General features: G+C 37.7%; 1 long non-coding RNA gene across 1 annotated transcript in view; it reads right to left on the bottom strand.

Moving 5' to 3' along the window:
* Positions 1 to 289: 289 nt before the first annotated feature.
* LOC118148842 (uncharacterized) overlaps positions 290 to 16505 on the bottom strand; it is a 39792-nt gene continuing 23576 nt past the window's right edge. Inside the window, exon 4 of the long non-coding RNA XR_004735858.3 lies at positions 290 to 846. This is a non-coding gene — a long non-coding RNA (uncharacterized LOC118148842). The remainder of the gene's footprint in view (positions 847 to 16505) is intronic.

The following is a 16505-nucleotide window of genomic DNA, read 5'->3' as shown; positions in this document are numbered from 1 at the left end:
CAATTATAAGGTCACAGGTTTTACCTTCACTTCCTCTGGACTCCCCCCACTGCCCTACACACACGCGCACGCGCGCGCGCGCACGCACACACACACACACACACACACACACACGGAGCCCTGTGGAATTATAAGATTCTTGGTGAGGTGAAATGTTCCTTCATTTAGCCAGGATGCCAGAACAACCCTGTAGCCTCTGCTCCCTAATCTCAATACCAATTCACAGGGAGCCATGTGTGTCAAAGTGGTCCTCTTCTTTTTTCCCTGAGGGCCACAGAACGTAGTGTGATCATTCCTCTCCCTCCCTTTGGCTTTTATTCACAGGCAAATTACAGAACAGTCCCTTTTGCTGGGCAAACTATTACAGCAAACCACCTGCCTTCATACTTTCCTAGAATAGAAGAAAGGACCAGTCTCCATGTTCCAGTTCAATAGCAACCTACAAGGTACACACATCAAGCATTCCCAATGATTCTCTCATCACACTCTCCACTGCAATTTCAAGCAGTGTGGTTCCAAGATTTTGCAACCTATCAAGCATTCATCCAGGGATAGAACCAAAATGCATCGCTTCCCCTCTTGCAGGGATCCTCAAGCTCCTGTTCCTGATCCCTAACCTTCAGGCGTCATCACTGGGCATGGTGGTGAATAGAAAGTAAACACAGATGAGTGAGCAGGAAAGCCTCTCTCCACAAACATTGTCCTGAAAAGTTATTGTTTTTTTGAATTAGGGATTGTAGATAGAATAATTCCTTACCTCTTAGTTTAGAGAGGTGGTAACCAAATCGCTGGCTGCCCTCTTTGGAATGTGGAGACAATGAGCACTTCTTATCTTCATCTATAGATCTGAGAAGTCAATTTCAGGGCAAAAAAAAATTTTTTTTCTCAACATTCAATATTGGTTTCCAACAGAAATAGAATGTTTGCCACATTATGCAATTAATTCCACATTATTTAGCAGCCACATTAAATAGGGTAAAATGAATCATGTAGAATTAATTTTAAAATATCCTTCAACCCAATGTAGCCAACTACATTTTAAGTAGTGATCAATATAAACATTATAAATGAGATAATTATGTTCTTTTTTGACACTAAATCTTCAAAATCTAGTATGTATTTTATACTCACAGCACATCTCAATTTGGACCAGCCTCATTTTAAGTGCTTAATAGATTTTTTTTTTTTTATAATAAAGAGGTAGACTAACTTGTGACCAAAGCTAGCAATGGTTCCTTACTGATCACAGGATACGTTTAAATTTCTATTAGAAATATATTTGTGTTTTAGTGGGTTGTCTTCAAGGGTGGTGGGGAGGTCACCTAATGCAGGTCTCTTCTTGTCATAGAAGACCACCCTATTTAATATGGCCTTATTTTCTAATTGATTATTTAGAAACTTGTTTTTAAAACTCTGAAAGGAAGATTTTTCCTGACTCAGGTCACTGCCTTATTAAATACAGACGAAATTATAGAATAACTTTTCTTTGAACTTTGCATCACCACTTTTTTAAACTGATGAAATTTTTCCTCTTAAAACACAAATCAAACTTCCCTTCCACAAAGGCAGTTCAACACAGCGCTTTGCAGATGGATGGGTCTACTTCAATGGCCTGATAACTGAACACTGGCTGGACGTGCCCCATCTGCTCTGTCTCAGATTTTTTTCTCCAGACTGAGCAAGAAAGAATCAAGATAGAATATATAGAATAAAAGAGTAGTCATCACTTTTAAATTTATTTATGATTTTTTTGGTTTGGCAAGTTGCCTCATTCCACTTATGAGGTGCTTATGTCTTATTTTTTGAAGGTGAGGTCTGTGATCTAATCTGTATTGCACGGGTTACTTAGCACATTGAGAATGCCCAATAAATATTAACCAGGAAGAGTTTATCAAACCACTAAACACCATACACTTCCTGGTTTATCTATTGTGCCAACTTCCAGTGCAGAACCATCATGAACAGACGAGTGGTTGGATAGATTAATGAGTGAATTTATTTGATAGTTTACTGCCAAAATATTGGTACTTATAATTAAATAATATTTCCTGATCTTCTCCTATGAATCCAAGGAAAATAGTCTCACATTAGAAACAATTGTGAGTTTAAACAAATATATGGTATCCATTTGTCTCTGGAAATTTTAAAGCAGAGGTTAAAGTCCAGTAGACCCTATTATCATCAATGCATAAAAGTAGAACCCCAAAATAACTTTCTGGCACCTAAAAATCAAAAAACTTTAATAATACCAGAATATGTAATAGTCATAATATTAACTCAGAATTATTCAAAATTGAACCATATTCAATACTATTTTAGTGCTAACTAGGTTTTGTTTCTTCAAAGCTATTCATTTATCAGAATCAATCATTTAAAAAGAAATTGAGTACAGTATAGAGCACCTACTACTTTCTAGGCTTTGGAAAACAGAAAAAAATGGAGCCTACATTCTATTGGAGTATTTATTTCAATAGTTACTCAAACAAAATATTTAATACATTTAATGTAATCAAATATTTTACTTTAATTCAAGCATTGAGTTTAATTCCATTTCTGTTTGATAGAAAATCCACAAAGTAGGTGTCGGAACTACAGCGCCCATCAAGGTCTTTTGATTATGAAATTTATGTTCTTTTCATAGTGGTGTGACAAGTACTTGTCTTTCAATTCAATTTGTTCAGGGTTAGTTTAGGAAAGCCACAAGATCCCTTCTAGCTCTAAAACTTTCTTCTTTCTGTTTTTGTAATATAATGTTCTAATCCAAAGATAACCTCTAGAAAATTGAGTCTCAATATGAAAATGAAGATAATAAGGCTAAAGATAGTACTGACAATGTAACTCTTTCCTAAAGAGCTCTACAAGGAAGGTTTATGAAAATCTTGAGAATAAAGATGCAGAATAATCATATCTTTATAGATGGTATCAAGATGAAGAAATTGTATGGTGAGTTGTTCTACTTGATATTCAAATATATTAACTGCCATTCTTTCAGACTTGCTCTGAAATACGTTTCTCAGGGTAATTAAGAGCTGCTTGTTAAAGGGCAGAACAGTGGTTATCAGCGGCTGGGGCGGGTGTTGAGGATATATTCGTTGAAGCATAACAAATTTCAGTTAGATAGGAAGACAGGCATGGAGATTATAGTTAGTAACAATGTGTTGTATTTTTGAAAATTGCTGAGAGCAGATTTTAAATATTCTTACCACAAAAAAGAGAAGTATGTAAAGTAATGTTTATGTTAATGAGCCCTATTTAGCCATTCCACAATGTATACATATTTCAGAACAACATGTACATGATAAATACATGCAATTTTTGTCAATTAAAAGCTTAAAAATAACTGCTTGTTTTCTTATAAGTTCCATATCATATATCTATATTATAAAAGCATTTTAACCTCATCAAATGATATGGTTTCCTTTCCCCTGGAAGCCTCTCACAGCGAAATTGCTTCATACATCTCTTGAATGCCAATTACTAATATATATATATATATATATATATATATATATATATATATATATAATGTTGACTAAAAGGGTGGTAAAGAGGGCATGTAATCTAGAAGAGAGGAAAGGGTCTGGGTGAAACAATCCCTTAAATCACTGGAAGCCATCCATTATTTTAAAAATTATTTGTTATAAAACTTCTAAACGAAATTTTATTGTTCCAGCTCCCTGCCCCATTTAAATAAAGGCTAGCTTCTAGCATGAATTTATCTTTGAAATTTGTATCATAACTTTTAAAAATTAATTAAATCCATCATCTCTTAAATCACCAATCAAGTTTGCTGTCTACTGAGGCAAGTCAAGGAGGCCCACTTGCAGGTGAAAGTGAGTACTCTCCAGGCCACAACATTCAGAGCCCCTAGGCCATCTTCTCAGTTGTACTCCACCTTTATAATTGCTTCCTAAATGTTGGTTTTTTCAGGAAGCTGCTGGTGCCTCAGAACCAAAATGATACCTACCAGTTCCCTTTCTGAACTTCCTGTGTCTCTTGATTACATACATTTCAGTAACATTTATTAAATAATTTTATGTGCCAGGTAGCCGGGTGCAGTGGCTCACACCTGTAATCCTAGCACTTGATGTCAAGAGTTCGAGACCAGCCTGGCCAACATGGTGAAACCCTGTCTCTACCAAAAATAGAAAAATTAGCCTGGAGTTGTGGTGGGCGCCTCTAATCCCAGCTACTCGGGAGGCTGAGGCACGAGCATCACTTGAACCTGGGAGGTAGAGGTTGCAGTGAGCCAAGATCACCCCACTGTACTCCAGCCTGGGCAACAGAGGGAGACTCATTCTCCAAAACAAACAAAAAAACAAAAATTATGTTCTAGGTGCCATTTCCCAGAAATGTAAAAACGAGTGTTATTGCCTGCTCTATATTTACTCACAATATATCAAAGAAGAGAGATACAAGAAAGAATGGGGTTGTTTACTGTGATAGAGACATGCATAGAGGCTAACAGAAGCATCCTAAAAGGATCTCTAACCCAGACTGAGAACTCAGAGCTTTCCTGGTGGATGTGCTACCCAAGACAATTCTAAAGAGAAATTTGGATTCCTCAGAGAGGGTGCAATGTGAAGGCAAATTGTCTCTTGTCTTTTCCTGGAATGCGTACCTATCATGAAGCTAATCAATTTTTTTTTTTTTTTTGAGACGGAGTTTCGCTCTTGTTACGCAGGCTGGAGTGCAATGGCGCGATTTCGGCTCACCACAACCTTTTTCGCCTCCTGGGTTCAGGCAATTCTCCTGCCTCAGCCTCCTGAGTAGCTGGGATTACAGGCACACGCCACCATGCCCCGCTAATTTTTTGTATTTTTAGTAGAGATGGGGTTTCACCATGTTGACCAGGATGGTCTCGATCTCTTGACCTCGTGATCCACCCGCCTTGGCCTCCCAAAGTGCTGGGATTACAGGCTTGAGCCACTGCGCCCGGCGAAGCTCATCATTATTATACCATATCCCATATACTTCATAGCTCCCATTCTAGATAGTGAATTCTGTAAGTCGAGGCCCATTTTTGATACAAATTTCTCTTTTGCACAGGATCTAGAAACTCTGAGTCAAGCAGGCTCCTTCTGCAAAATGCAGGTGACTTGGGATCAAGAGACCTACAAGTCTAGCATAAAAGTTTTTTCTAATTACACCAGAAATACATCATGCAAGAACTGAAATTTTTCTCATATTGAAGCAGATAAAGACATCTGCAACCTTTTAAGGAGTAGCTGAAAAACTCTCAACTTTTATTTGCTTACTAAAGCAAAGGCCATGAACAGCTCAAAGGGAATCATTTCCATTTTGTTCATCATGTGCATTTGTCAAACTTCACAAAGAACAGCGTAGATAACACAAGTGAATACTGAATGGTGCTAAAGAGGATAACTTTTCATACTGTATATCAAAGTGATAGCATTGAAAATTGGTGCAGGACAAAGCAATTTCAAGAGACTACATGGACTGAATTGTAGCTTCCTTTATCCCTCTCCTCCCGCCTCCGAGCTTAGTTTTAAGAGTTCACAGCAGTAATTTAAAAATATTGATAACGGCCGGGTGTGGTGGCTCAAGCCTGTAACCCTGGAACTTTGGGAGTCTGAGGCAAGTGAATCACGAGGTCAGGAGTTCAAAACCAGCCTGGCCAAGGTAGTGGAACCCCGTCTCTACTAAAAATATAAAAATTAGCTGGGCGTGATGGCGGGTGCTTGTAATCTCAGCTACTCAGGAGGCTGAGGCAGAGAATTGCTCGAACCTGGGAGGTGGAGATGGCAGTGAGCTAAGATTGCATCACTGCACTCCAGCCTGGGTGATAGAGTGAGACACTGCCTCAAAAACAAATTTGCAATACTCAGCGCTGGTATGTATGGAAAGACATGTACTCTAAAATACAGCTTGTAGAGGTATAAATTGATGTAACTTTTTAGAACAACATGAATATTACATATAATCCTAAAAATACATTTCTTTAATCCAGCAATTCTACTTCTAAAAACCTATATAAATATTAAAATTTTTATCATACAAATCTACAGTATTGGTATAAAAATACATCTAGAATACATTGCTATTTTTAAAAATCTGGGTTACACACAGGATATATCATATGACTCTATTTTTAGTAATTAATAAATGCACTGAAAATTCTGGTAAAATGTAGTCCTAAATGCTTATAGCAATTATATCTGATAAGAAATTTAAAAATATCACTTCTTTATTGCTTTTCTAAGCGTCCTCACGTAATAACTCTACCTCCTCATCCTCAAAAATCACCCAACTCTCCATACTACTTTCAAATATTTTGGAATAAATATGCATGACATTGATAATCAGAAGATCCGTTACACTATTAAAGTTCTAATTCTAGTCTTTCTCATGCTGTGTATGTGATGTGTGTCCTGGTGTGTCCTGCAAGTTTCTCTACACTCCCATTTGTCACATGTAGGGCATCCTCGTGACAAATTTTAGCTATAAAAGAAAGAGGATATTTGAAATTAGAATTGCTGGGAAAGGCATCTTGTAGTTTATTTGCACACAAGTACTTGCTGATATCTTTTTTTTATTACCACACCCACATTCTCTGAAAAGCCTGACTTTATGTGGAAATGTCTAAGCCACACAATTTGCATGCAGGCTTCCCAGCAAGCAATAGCTTCTCCTTTCTTTGACCTTCAAGTTAGGCAAAACAACCGTTACATAATATACAATTTTCTCTAGTTTGTGAATGTTACTTTAGACCATAAACTCTTTAAGAGAGGGCCTTTTTTTTGTACCCCCACAGAGATCAGACTGAAGCTGGTGAAGCAAAACACCCCATTTACTTCCTCAGTTGTGTGACAGAAAGCTGAGTACCCTGGGGAATTTGAAAATACTGTATTTTAAAAGATACCTTCTAAGTTCTTTTAAAAAATGGTCTAACAAAGCGTGTACATACAGTAGACATTTGGAAATCTTCATCACGATGAATGTGGTATTCATCAACCTATACTTCATCGTAAACAAAATGGTGATTAAGCATTTGCTGTTAATGTTGAAATTATGTCATAGAAACATAATAGACTATGTCTAAAACACAGAAATGTAAGAAAAGAAACAAAAATGCCCCTTCCTGAGTAGTTAATTTCAGCATTTTTGGTAAATCTTGGCTTGCTTACAAAGAATTGTTTCCTTTGGTGAAGTGAGAGGAACAATGTGTATTGTTTATCTGACAGGTCACTGTCTTGCAGGAAACAGAGCTACTGTAAGGCTGGATTTCCTAATGAATTTAAAAGATGATGCCATGACGTTTTGTAAGATGAGAGTTAATTAGTTCAGTGTCCTGAAAAGAATAAACCCATCAAGAGCAAGTCCTCACTTGCTCTCCTTGCTTTACAGCTGAATGGCATTGACATTACATTCTTCAAACAGCCGAGCCTCAAAGAACCTTGAGAACAAAGAAGTTAGAACCAGATTCCAAGCTCCAGGCATGGATGAAACAAACCAGGTGTGTCAACAGCAATTCTCGGTCCTATATACAGATGAAATGTTAAAGGAGTGTTCACTTTTCCAGAAACTTAAACCTAAGAAAAAGGCAAGGACTGACAGAACCACACAGCACTCAAAGATTTCAGCTTGAACACGCTTTTCTACCCTCTTGTGGCCTAGCTCTGACTGGGGCAGAAAGAAAACGGCAGTGCTTCTCAAATTTGAGTGTGTGCACCCATCACCTGGGGCTTGTCTCCCAGGGGATGCTGACACTGCTGGTTTTAGGACTGAGTAGCAAGTTTCAGAAGTACCATAGGCACCACGTTGTGTATTGAATCCGTAGTGGGAGTATCCAATCTTTTGGCTTCCCTGGGCTACAGTGGAAGAATCATCATCATCTTGGGCCACACATAAATGCACTAACACTAATAATAGCTGTTGAGCTTTAAAAAAAAAAAGAGAGAGAAAAAGAAAAAAAATCACAAAAAAATCCCATAATATTTTAAGAAAGTTTATCAATTTGTGTTGGGCCACATTAAAAGATATCCTGGGCTGCTTGATTCACAGGCCACAGGTTGAACAAGCTTGAATAGGGCTTCAAAGTATTGGGAAAAAATCCCTGTGCTGCTTCAGCTTTTTAAATTGGTAAAAGATGAGCAGGGTGTCAGCAGCCCCTGAGGTGGAGGGAAGTAAAAGGTGGCTTCAGGCCCGAATTAGGGCTCCATCCTCTTTGTGGGTATCTGGCACATGCTTGGGCCACATTTGATACAAGCGATGCTCAAAAAGAGGGCAGCTCTATCCCTTCTGTGGCTGAAGGCCAAGAGTTCCCAGAAGCACAGCTCAGATGGTGGAGCTCGAATTCATACCTTCCTGGCATAGCATCATGACCTATAAAGACTGTGTTCTTGCTTCAGGGAGAGCAAGGGGGAGAACAGGAGGGAGTCCTAACACCTTGCTTTTGTGGTTTCCTAGCATCTAACTCTCTACAAGACATCTGTTCCTTCCATTCCCACCTTCCTGTAGAAGGACAGATCAGACCCCTGACCATTGCCTCAGTTCATCATTGCATCTTTTGGATAGCTTTCCTAAGCATCCACCTGGGCCCAGAAAGGAAGCAGCTTCTGACCTGCAGTCTTTGACTATCCCCATCCCCATGCTATTTATGGCCTGACTGCACCTTTGTGCAAATTGGGAAAAGGTGACCCTTCTTGTGGGGATGGAGGACAAGGACAAACAGGGCATGATCTGGCCAGTGAAGGGGGACTGGACTGGCTCCTGGTGGGCTTTGGCAAGGTGTAACCTGCACCTTGCTAGTGAGCCATCACCTTGCTGAGAATCACTGAGCCTGGAGCTCCACTTTTGGCTGGGGATACTTCTTCCAGATCCCTGCCTATCCACCTGCAAGGCTTTCAGGAAGCCTAGAGAAGAACCAGGAAGGAGGCTGATGCTCCTACCTGTTTATGAGCAGCCAGTGTAGTAGGCTGATGCCTGAGAGTTTCTACCTTCTTCTGCATTCCTGGCTGAGAATCTACCCATGAGCCCCACAGAGCAAGAGCAGCCTGATTAATGCTCCTGCCTATGACATGGAAATTGTCAAAAATAGACCTGAATCCTTGCCTTGCCTCCCCATGATTTCTGTGTAGTGTGGCCTTAAATATAATAGATAAGTCAGAAACCTAAAATAGCTCAGCTCTTGGAATAACAGAATTTGGTCCCCTCTTGCTTCTGTAAGTTGAATTCTTAATTGCTAAATTTCAGGCTTTTTTGTTGTTTATAAAAGAATTTCAAGGCCACAGCTCCATATTTGAAGTAAAGTGCTCATAAAATCAGTTGCAAGGTAATTTGCCATTAATAAATACTCTGATTTCTACTTTGATCTAGTGGTTGTTAAGAAGAGTGGCTTTGGTTTTTTATTCACGATTTTGGTGTTGATTCCTACTTTTATTTGCTGTACTGGAGAAAATGATTTCTGTGGGCCTTTTTGAGGTATAGCACATGACTCACAGTCATATATGCTCTTATAACATAAGAAAATGACACATTCTCTGTTAGTAGAATACAAATACTTAAAATATATATGTTTTTAAATATTTGAAAAGGGGTCTTCTGATCCCATTATTAATGCATTGCATTCTCACTTGGTTAAATTACCTTTGTTCCGGGAGGATTTTGATATATATATATATTTGATGCTGCGTCCCTGCTGAATAAAATTATAAACTCCTTGGACTGCGGCTTTTATCAAGCATTTGTTGTACATTTTTATTCATCTTACATATGTTGATATTGTCAGTCCTCCTTACTTTTTAAAATTTGCATTTGACTTTATAATTCTGCACATCCTTTTCAACATTTGCCTTCATTTTTCAAGTGTGTCTCTTATAGACAGCACATCTACATTTTTTAAAAATCCAATTTGATATTCCTTGTTTCATAATAGGAAAATTTGGTTCATTTGAATTCATTGTGAAGATTAATATTTTGGTGGTATTCTCATTTTATTTGCTACTACTACTTTTTTTCTATTTTTACCTCATATTCTTGCTAATAATATTAAGCTTTCTAAGACTTAGAAATTCTCTAATAAAATAATAATAATATTAAGCTTTTTGCTAGTCCTGTCGTTTCTCTTTTTATCCCCTCATCCTGGTTTCTGAATTAACGTTATTTTATGATTTCCCATTGCCCTAACTATAAACTTGTTCTAACAATATAAACTATTCTAAGAATTATAATTTGTCTTTATAAACACATAAAAATTAATAAGTGTAGCCACTCAAGTATTTTATTTGCCCCTTTAAAAGGAGACATTCCCTCCATCCTGAGCAAACTCCCCACCTCCGCAGTAACCAACACTTGGGTTTACAGGAGTGGTTTTAGATTTTCAATGTTGCATATCCTGACTCACCTTTTTGAGATAATAATTTCTTCTTTTTAGCAATAAGTTCTTAAAATTTAAATATTTCCAGTCATAGCATTTTATTAATTCATTTTTTCCTCTATATCTTAAAATTGATGGCATCTCATGGTTCAACATTAGGAAATCCATCACCATGATTCAGTAAGTAAACAAATTCAAGGTGGCACATCATATTGCCTTTTTATGCTTTTGATTTTAGTAATATCCTTCCACATTCATAATGCACATAGAGAGATAAGCAAGATTTTATCCACCAACCCTCTTCTTTATTGCTCTTACAAATGGAAAAACGTAGCTGCCATTTTAGTCATCAGTTAAACTTTATTATAGAATATTTTTATGCCTTTTCTGCTAAAGTTACCTGCAACTCACATAGTGATGCTCAAATCCCATTTGGGAATTCGGTGAACTAGAGAAGGATATTCTAAAAGACTTGGATATTGATGTGTCCACACTTTCCATGTGAACTGACATTAAATACTTCACAAATACTATAACTTCCAGGAATTCACATTTTCTTTATTGAATGTAGAATTGTGAAATCTTTAAAAAATAAATGAATTATTATTTCTTGACTGTCTCCTGCCTGTTAAAGCAGAACTATGAAATAGCTAAGGGAATCAGTGAAAGATTGGTGTCCATTGTATTTAATAGCCTGCGTGTGTCCAAATCACAGATGAAAGAATGTGGGAAAATATAAATTAAAATTGAATGTTGCAGAAATGGCTGAAGAACTTCACCAAAATATATTAATGTACAAACAGAAAACTAATGAAAGCCAAGAGTTTGATCCTATATGCTTTAAAGGATAGGAGTAGTTTTATGGACATTTCTTCATTTTTCTCTTTCTGCTTTTCCAGACATCTAAAGAAAGATTTGCTAGGAGAAATAAAAAGATGTATAAATTTCAGTGATGCTGAAGGTGTGTGCGGACAAATTCTCCTTATTAATGATAAAGGTATACATTGGTATGGATTTTCTAGAAGACAATTTTTTTTTTTTGAGACGGAGTTTCGCTCTTGTTACCTAGACTGGAGTGCAATGGCGCGATCTCGGCTCACCACAACCTCCGCCTCCTGGGTTCAGGCAATTCTCCTGCCTCAGCCTCCAGAGTAACTAGGACTACAGGCACGCGCCACCATGCCCAGCTAATTTTTTGTATTTTTAGTAGAGACGGGGTTTCACCATGTTGACAAGGATGGTCTCGATCTCTTGACCTCGTGATCCACCCGCCTCGGCCTCCCAAAGTGCTGGGATAGAAAACAATTTAAAGGTACACACAGCAGGGCGCGGTGGCTCAAGCCTGTAATCCCAGCACTTTGGGAGGCCGAGGCGGGTGGATCACGAGGTCAAAAGATCGAGACCATCCTGGTCAACATGGTGAAACCCCGCTTCTACTAAAAATACAAAAAAAAAAAAAAAAAAAAAAATCAGCTGGGCATGGTGGCGCGTGCCTGTAATCCCAGCTACTCAGGAGGCTGAGGCAGGAGAATTGCCTGAACCCGGGAGGTGGAGGTTGCGGTGAGCCGAGATCGCGCCATTGCACTCCAACCTGGGTAACAAGAGCGAAACTCCGTCTCAAAAAAAAAAAAAAAGGTACACACTTGGTTTCTAAAAAATACATGTACTTTTAAATAATCTTTCAAGCCCAATTAATTTACAATTTATTTTAAGAAAATAGTTATGTAATTAGGCAAAGATGTATGTAAAGTAAGTTCACTAATTGTCCTCAATACAAAAAAGGGATAAAATTCCATAAACATCTATTAAGAAAGACCTGGTTAAATAATTTATTGTACTTCCATATGTTCTGTCATTAAAAATGGTCACTCAAATCTCTAGTGTGTTGACATCAAATAATGTCAACAATAAATTGAAAAAGCACAAACATATAGAAAAATATCCCTATGTCTACATAAGAATGTCTACAACATATCTGCTTATAAATACCTGGAAACACATCTGCAAGGATATGGTCTAAGACCAGATCGGTAGTGTTTCTTTGCAGTAGTGTGAAATTAATACAGTAGAAATATTTAACTCCTTCCAGTAAATAGGAAGGAGAGGAAGAGCTCACAAAAACAGAAAGCAAATATTTTGAAATTGTAAATGTAATCTCTTTTCTTCATTTTTCTGGCTATATACTGATTCAACACATATTAATAAGCAGGATGTTATATTCAATTAAAAAACTTCCATAATTTTCTGCATTGTTCCAATTTATTTATATAGAAACTATTCATTGTATCTCTATTAAACTAACATTTAGGATGTAAAACAGTTTTATTCTTGATATTAATAAATTAAAATATTAGTGACAAATATGAACTCTTGAGCTTTACAATAAGTTAACGATAAAGAAGACAGACAATATCAGATGGAGAAATGCTTCATCAAACCCACAGGTTAGAGAAAAATTGTTAGGCATTTAATACCTGATAGATCCTCAATATTTTGCTGCACAAAAACCAAAAGTGAAACCTCTTTTCAATGCATGTTCTCAGCATGCATTTCAAATCTCATTTTTGAAGTTTGTTAATTTATGATTACACAGGGGAAGAAGAAAATTCTTTGTTTTTCTATGTCTTAGGTCTGCTGCCTGGGGCTCTGCAATTGAGACTGACAAAAGGCAGATTAAACAAGAGAAAAAAAAAGGAAAGTTTATTAACATAGGCACAATACCTAAGAAAGGGAACTCTCACTAACAAACGACTCAGATGAGTGCTTAGACCTTAGGGTTATATAACAGTCTTAACAAGGAATAATAAATATGTTGAGAAGTGTCAGGACAAAGGAAAGGAGCTTTGGGCTTCTAGGGGTAGCAAACTGTGGGAAGGTAAATTTTGAGGAAAATAATGGAAGACGCTGGGCATGGTGTCTCACGCCTGTAATACCAGCACTTTGGGAGGCCGAGGGGGGTGGATCACCTGAGATCAGGAGCTCAAGACCACCCCAGCCAACATGGTGAAAGCCTGTCTCTATTAAAAGTACAAAATATTAACCAGACATGGTGGCATGCACCTGTATACTAGCTACTCCGGAGGCTGAGGCAGGAGAATTGCCTGAGAGGCAGAGGTTGCAGTGAGCCAACATCATACCACTGCACTCCAGCCTGGGTGACAGAGTGAGACTCTGTCTCAAAAAAAAAAAAAAAAAAAAAAGAAAGAAAGTTAACGGAAGATGAGGGCTAGTAGATAGTAGATTTGTTATATATGTTACATAGAGTCCTCTGGTGCCTTGCTTGGGCTGGTAGAATTTATAGCTGTTTCTGGTGATAAAGAAACATCCTGCCCTTCCTGATAAAGCAGGGAAAACTGAGTTTTTCTCATGTCTCTCTTTTTTTTAATTGCCTTTGACTCAAAATAATCCTTATGCCAGAGTGACATATTTTGTTGTGACATCCTCAGAACTTTTTCAAGTATAAGGTCTGCCTCCTTCTTTCTACTTCCTAACAAAGTCTTCTTTCTCTTCCAGGAATGTGACAATTCCTGCCTGAGTCACACAAGGCCCTCCCCTTCCGCTGTAGGTCAGGACACAATTGGTCTTTGAATTGAGCTGTTGTAGTAGCCAAGCTTTGGCGAGTGAGGTTTCCACCTTTCATTCTGTTTCTTAAATATTTAGTAAATGATGAGTGTATGGTGATTGTATAGCACAGAATTACTCTAATGTATTAGTTTAGCAATGAAGACAAGTAGATTTGATGTAGAATTCCTTGTCATAGGAAGCCAAAATATTTCTGGTGCTCTTAGGGTCTAAATATCGATTTATCAACCCACATTAAACATTTTTTTTAATAAGAGCTGGAGTTTTGCTATGTTGTTTAGGCTGGGCTTGAACTCCCAGATTCCTCAAGCAGTCCTCCTGCCTCAGCCGCCTGAGTAACTGGGATTACAGGTACATGCCACCATGCCCAGTTTACCCGAACTGAGCTTTAGCAAATCTCATCAATAGGTTTTCCTAAATTATTCTTTAATACAGTCATGTAAAATATATAACACTCAATTATGAAGTTTTAAAAAATTTGAAATTTAGGACATTTTGAATAAAAACAAATGAAACCTTTTTTTTTGAGACAGAGTCTCATTCTGTCACCCAGGTTGGAGAGCAGCCCCATGATCTCGGGTTCAAGGGATTCTCCTGCCTCAGCCTCCTAAGTAACACAGGATTACAGACCCCTGCCAGGAAATAGAGGCAATAAAAGGCATTGCTAATTACCTACTCTAGCTTTAAAAAGCTAAGCTAAACTTTTCAAGTATCTCTTTTCCCTGAAGCCTACATTTTGTTATTACTTTAGTTGGAAAACGACTCCAGTCAATGACTCACTCCTCAAGTTTCCTCACCATTCTGACATGCGTTCCAGCATCGCTTTGCCATTATTTCAGCAAGGGTAGATATAATATGCTATGGAAGAAAAGGAGTAGCAACCTGAACTTAAGAGTTGAATTCCTATTGTAAAATAAAGACATTCCTGAGACTGGGTTCCAAACAAATACATTTTTGTTTCACTACTGTCAGCCAGTGGTTTCTCACATGCCTGTCAGAGCTGAAGAGTCTATTCCTTGTCAATTCAGATGCGGAATAGAATACATCATTGGTTTAGAAGTGGAACAAACATCCTTTACTAACAAAACCAATCCAAAATGAAAAGGATGTATTACTGCTGACTGTGGTGGTGGTTGTCAGTAAAGATGTTTTCATAGCAACTTTTCCTTCAAAACACAATGAACATCTGCACTAGTCTTTTACCCAAATGACAAATACCTTTCCTACTAAATCATGTCTTTACAAAATTAGAAGGCTCTATTTTAAACCTTGAATTGCTTGACATTGAAAGTAATTCTAATTGCAATAAAATCTCCCACTTACATAATTATTAATTCAAATTTACACCTTTTTTCCTGAATTTTACCTGCTTAGAAATCTTTACAGTGCTAATGATGAACACAAGGATTAAGAATTTTGTTGCTGAAGTCTCTCTATGCCTCAGTTTAACCATGTTAAAAATTGATAATACCTAATTGATAGAAATTGTGATAACAAAATAGCACCACAAATGTGATTACAACAGAACATGGCAAAATAAATGCTAATTTTTTAAAATCATAGTTTAAGGGTATGATTTCTGTTACTTCAAATAATTGATAAATAGTTTTCTTGCTCTGACACTAATATTGAGTATTCATATTTCTGCATGTAGGAGAGGAAGGATGTGATACTTTCCACAACCCATCATAAGGGTCATGGCCAACGCTCCTATAACAAAAGACAGGCTAACAAGAGAAAAAGTATGACAAATTTATTGAATCATATTTTTTACATGACTTTACATGACAGAGACGCCTTCAGAAGAAAGGCTCAAAGAACCAGGGAAAACTGCCATCTTTATGCTTAGATTCAATGGAGTGGACAGCTGTGTAGAAATGTGATTGGACAAAGAATGAATCATCTAATAGTAATGGACTGAATGTAGAAACCCAGCAGGAACTGTCTATTCTGATTCTTCTTGGCCTCCTTATGTGGCATTTCTTCCTCCTGGGTATGAGGCAAGATTCCTTCTGGAATTAAGGTTTGATGACCTACTGAGGGGAGGTCAGATAATTTCTTTATGGCTATCTCCTAGATAGGAAGGCAGGACAAAGTTAGAGTAATAATTCTAGCTTTTATTTTTGCCTTTGAGGAAAAGCGGTAAGGTTTCTATGACCCACCTCAGGGAAGAGGAATTCTAGTTTCTATGGTTGCCTTGAGGGAGAATGAAGGGCAAGAGACAGGAGGGCAGGAGAAGTCAGGGAGAAACTGCTTTTGAGGCTGCATCTGAATCCTTCGCTTTGGGGTATCATTTCTGAGCCTCAATATGTAAAACTATGTTTAACTAGGGGTTTAATATGGCCTTTTGAGATACACAATTCCTATGCTGTAATTTCATAGGCAATGGCCTTTATTAAAATGTGTTGAGGTTGAAAAAAACAAAGCAGCAAAACAAATAAAAACCTGAAGAAATATTCCTCATTGAAGGTCCAGCTTATGTTAAAAAGGAAACTACAAGGCCGGGCACGGTGGCTCACGCCTATAATCCCAGCACTTTGGGAGGCTGAGGCAGGTGGATCACCAAGGTCAAGAGATCAAGACC

Source organism: Callithrix jacchus, chromosome 17 (assembly GCF_049354715.1).
Source record: "Callithrix jacchus isolate 240 chromosome 17, calJac240_pri, whole genome shotgun sequence".
Taxonomy (NCBI): domain Eukaryota; kingdom Metazoa; phylum Chordata; class Mammalia; order Primates; family Cebidae; genus Callithrix; species Callithrix jacchus.
This window is presented reverse-complemented; position numbering and strand designations above follow the sequence as displayed.